This window comes from Littorina saxatilis, linkage group LG16 (genome assembly GCF_037325665.1).
Source record: "Littorina saxatilis isolate snail1 linkage group LG16, US_GU_Lsax_2.0, whole genome shotgun sequence".
NCBI classification, from domain to species: Eukaryota; Metazoa; Mollusca; class Gastropoda; order Littorinimorpha; family Littorinidae; genus Littorina; species Littorina saxatilis.
In genome coordinates, this window is record NC_090260.1 from 24463558 (window position 1) to 24468557 (window position 5000).

At 38.9% G+C, this 5000-nt stretch overlaps 1 protein-coding gene across 2 annotated transcripts in view; it reads left to right on the top strand.

The window, feature by feature from the left end:
* LOC138950636 (PE-PGRS family protein PE_PGRS26-like) overlaps positions 1-5000 on the top strand; it is a 61519-nt gene that overhangs the window by 1119 nt on the left and 55400 nt on the right. The gene's annotated exons all lie outside the window — the stretch shown is intronic.

Consider the following 5000-nt stretch of genomic DNA (forward strand, 5'->3'; position numbering starts at 1 on the left):
TCTTCTGTTTATTACGTTGTTTCTAAACATGTTTATTTACTATTTATATATTTATTACGTATTTGAAGAAGATGAGAAAGAGAAAGATCGCGAGGGAGAGAGTGAGAGAGGATCAATCAATCAAACAATCAATCAATCAATATGAGGCTTATATCGCGCGTATTCCGTGGGTACAGTTCTAAGCGCAGGGATTTAATTTTATTTTTTTATTTTTTTTATTTTTTATTTTTTTATGCAATTTATATCGCGCACATATTCAAGGCGCAAGGATTTATTTATGCCGTGTGAGATGGAATGTTTTTACACAATACATCACGCATTCACATCGGCCAGCAGATCGCAGCCATTTCGGCGCACTTTTCACGGCCTATTATTCCAAGTCACACGGGTATTTTGGTGGACATTTTTATCTATGCCTTTTCAATTTTGCCAGGAAAGACCATTTTGTCCATCGTGGGATCTTTAACGTGCACACCCCAATGTAGTGTACACGAAGGGACCTCGGTTTTTCGTCTCATCCGAGTGAGAGAGACAGAGACAGAGACAGAGACAGAGACAAAGACAGAGACAGACAAAGACACAGAGAGAGACAATGACAATGACAATGGCAATTCTTTATTTAACGAGGGTAGTATATTTAAGCAGTGGTCTGCTTTTTTACATCCAGCCTTCGCCCTAAAGAGGGACTAACTACAAAAATGAAATAAAAATACGAGATAAAAAATAGAAAATATAAAAACTAAAATTCTACATTTTAACAGATAACTAAAGTGAACACACATTATACATATGTACACAAAATGCATTGCATTGAGGTAAATTGTGAGTTAATTGATGTGAATTAAGTGGTATAGAGCAGCTTGCACTTACTCAACATCATGCTCTAAGCCATACATTGCATTTTAAAGAAAAACAATCAAACAAGCAAGACATTGCAAAAATCGTCACACATCTAAATAGTGGTTGGTTTTTAAGTCCCTTCATCCGAAAAGGGTCTGTGTACATTATACCAATACAGAGGAGAGTGAGAGAGTGAGAGAGAGAGAAGAAGAGAGACGGACAGAGATAGTGAGAGGGCGAGAGAGTGAGAAAGAGAGAGAGAGAGAGAGTGATAGACAGAGACAGAGAGTATTTGAGTTTGCGCGCGTACGTGCCGCGTGTGTTGTGTCTGTGTTAGTGTATGCCCTATAGTTTTGATAAAGAGACCAAAAAGCAATGTACTCACGTTAAAATGACGAACACGGAACGAATAACAGCGACGTTTCGACCTAAGGGTCTTCACAAAAATCAAAAATACACACACACAAAAGAAGAAGAAAGACGATAGAACAAATGAAGAAGACCCTTAGGTCGAAACATCGCTGTTATTCGTTCCGTGTTCGTCATTTTAACGTGAGTACATTGCTTTTTGGTCTCTTTATTGTTCCCTCTCACGTGCAGTCGCCATTGTTTAATACTATTGTTTTGAGTTTATTTTTGTCCCCGACGTTCAGGGCAAATAGTTTATTGATTGTGTTTCTTGTCTAAGTCCGAAAAAAGGAGTAATACCTTGAATAAATAAAACAACATGACGTCACAAAGCAGGGGAAGTAACTTGAATTCACTAGTTTCCAGTCAAACCTGATTTCATTCAGAAGAAAGTTTCAGTGATGACCTCTAGCGGTAGAAATACGTAAACATGTACAGATATGTTTGCGCCATAACTGTGTACAATTCCTAGAGTGAACTAAGAAGGATGACCTTTAACTTTTGAAATTAATCGTTGAGAATATCTCTGTCTGTCTGTCTGTCTGTCTGTCTGTCTGTCTGTCTGTCTGTCTGTCTGTCTGTCTGTCTGTCTGTTTGTCTGTCTGTCTGTCTGTCTATCTATCTGTCTGTCTATCTGTATGTCTGTCTGTCGGTTTCTCTCTCTCTCTCTCTCTCTCTCTCTCTCTCTCTCTCTCTCTCTCTCTCTCTCTCTCTCTCTCTCTCTCTCTCTCTCTCTCTCTCTCTCTCTCTCTCTCTCTCTCTCTCTCTCTCTCTCTCTCTCCCTTCATTATGTATTCGTATGGGTAACGTTGTAGTTTGTAATACAGTATGATTGCGATTGACGATTGTCCTTTTATTGTCTCTATTTTTATATTTAGTCAAGTTTTGACTAAATATTTTAACATCGAGGGGGAATCGAAACGAGGGTCGTGGTGTATGTGCGTGTGTGCGTGTGTGCGTGTGTGTGTGTGTCTGTGTGTGTGTGTAGAGCGATTCAGACTAAACTACTGGACCGATCTTTATGAAATTTGACATGAGAGTTCCTGGGTATGAAATCCCCGAACGTTTTTTTCATTTTTTTGATAAATGTCTTTGATGACGTCATATCCGGCTTTTCGTGAAAGTTGAGGCGGCACTGTCACGCCCTCATTTTTCAACCAAATTGGTTCAAAGTTTGGTCAAGTAATCTTCGACAAAGCCCGGACTTCGGTATTGCATTTCAGCTTGGTGGCTTAAAAATTAATTAATGACTTTGGTCATTAAAAATCTGAAAATTGTAAAAAAAAATAAAAATTTATAAAACGATCCAAATTTACGTTTATCTTATTCTCCATCATTTGCTGATTCCAAAAACATATAAATATGTTATATTCGGATTAAACACAAGCTCTGAAAATTAAATATATAAAAATTATTATCAAAATTAAATTGTCCAAATCAATTTAAAAACACTTTCATCTTATTCCTTGTCGGTTCCTGATTCCAAAAACATATAGATATGATATGTTTGGATTAAAAACACGCTCAGAAAGTTAAAACAAAGAGAGGTACAGAAAAGCGTGCTATCCTTCTTAGCGCAACTACTACCCCGCTCTTCTTGTCAATTTCACTGCCTTTGCCATGAGCGGTGGACTGACGATGCTACGAGTATACGGTCTTGCTGAAAAATGGCTTTGCGTTCAGTTTCATTTTGTGAATTCGACAGCTACTTGACTAAATATTGTATTTTCGCCTTACGCGACTTGTTATGTCTTAGTTTAGCAGGGACAGATTGCAAGACTAGGCGTGAGCCTAAAATCTCCATCCTTGAGTAATAAAGTTCGTTCGTTCGTTCGTTCGTTCGTTCGTTCATTCTCTCTCTCTCTCTCTCTCTCTCTCTCTCTCTCTCTCTCTCTCTCTCTCTCTCTCTCTCTCTCTCTCTCTCTCTCTCTCTCTCTCTCTCTCTCTCTCTCTCTCAGAAATTGCATCCATCCTCAGACAGTGTTGAGGATTCTTCAATACATCAGTCGACAAACACGTCGTGACATTTAAAAAAATTTTTTTTTATGAAAGACTGCTGCCATGCTATTCCAAAATCGGATCTTGTGTTTGGAGAACGCGATGTGTCTTCTGCTTCAAACGCACAGTCCTTCCCGCGGGTTAGGGGGAGTCCCATATTGGTTAGGGGGAGTCCCATATTGGTTAGGGGGAGTCCCATATTGGTTAGGGGGAGTCCCATATTGGTTAGGGGGAGTCCCATATTGGTTAGGGGGAGTCCCATATTGGTTAGGGGGAGTCCCATATTGGTTAGGGGGAGTCCCATATTGGTTGGGACGAGAAAGAATTTACCCGATGGTCCCCAGCATGTCGTAAGAGGCGACTAACGGATTCTGTATCTCCTTTTACCCTTGTTAAGTGTTTCTTGTATAGAATATAGTCAATTTTTGTAAAGATTTTAGTCAAGCAGTATGAAAGAAATGTTAAGTCCTTTGTACTGGAAACTTGCATTCTCCCAGTAAGGTAATATATTGTACTACGTTGCAAGCCCCTGGAGCAAATTTTTGATTAGTGCTTTTGTGAACAAGAAACAATTGACAAGTGGCTCTATCCCATCTTCCCCCTTCCCCCGTCGCGATATAACCTTCGTGGTTGAAAACGACGTTAAACACCAAATAAAGAAAGAAAGAAATATTATCGTTGTCCGCTTAATGTATACATATTATCTGTCTGATTTCTTACCTGATGTTGTTAAACCTATTTTTCTTTTCTTTTTGTTTGTATGTATGGAAGTGTATATTGCCAATTTATTTTGGTTGTATAGTATAAGTACCCTGTAATTTATAAAGTGACTTCTCTTTACCTTGGACCAACATGGCTGAATAAGTACATGCTCTAAATTATCTTGTACCAAGCATCATATATCCTCACTATAATTATCTTCTCCATCCATATTCCAGACAAAAGTTACTCCCTCTGCTTGTACATATACCCACACTCAAAAACCTCTTTGAGGAGATGGGGCATATATTTTTTTGTTGCTGAATTAATGTGTTTTGTAAAAGCCAGAAGTGACTGTCCAGAAATGAATTCATAGAAAAATGCCACTCTAAAACAGAAGGCACCAAGCGTCTTGATTTGTGGTATGTGACAAAGTGAAGGGATGGCCATGCCAGACAGGAGACGTTGAGCAGAAATGTATGAAAGGGAAGGACTGTTTCTTTGAGAAATTATTTCATTTAAGAAAAATCTCACTCTCCAAAGAAGGCATGAAGGTTGTTGATTGTTCGTATGAGTCAAAGCGGAGGATGGCAGGCCTTATGGAAAATGAATCGAAAAACAAGAAAGGTAAGTTGTTGGAACCTTTAATCAGACAAAACAAAACAACACGTTGCAAATTAAAGTTGTTGTCCAATTAAACGTTCCAACAACTTACCTTTGTTGGGTTTATTGTTCTGAAACTTGGTACGTTGGCAGTCAATTTGTTTTTGGTTTATTCTTATGGTAAATGTGTAAACGGTGAGCTGAATCGTTTGCAAAGGAAGGACTGTGTCTTTAAGCTTTGATGAAGAGGGTGACCTAAATCTCGACAATGGACAATGGTGTGTCAAGACAAAGACAACGCGATGACAGGATGGCGTACACAGCCATGTATTCAGGCTGACGTGTGTATGTCAAGGTATTCCGCAGCTCCCAGTGTGTCCTATCCATAATTTTGTTCACAACCCCTTCCGCCTTCTGCCTCCTTTTTCATTTTCTCCACAACATTTTACAGA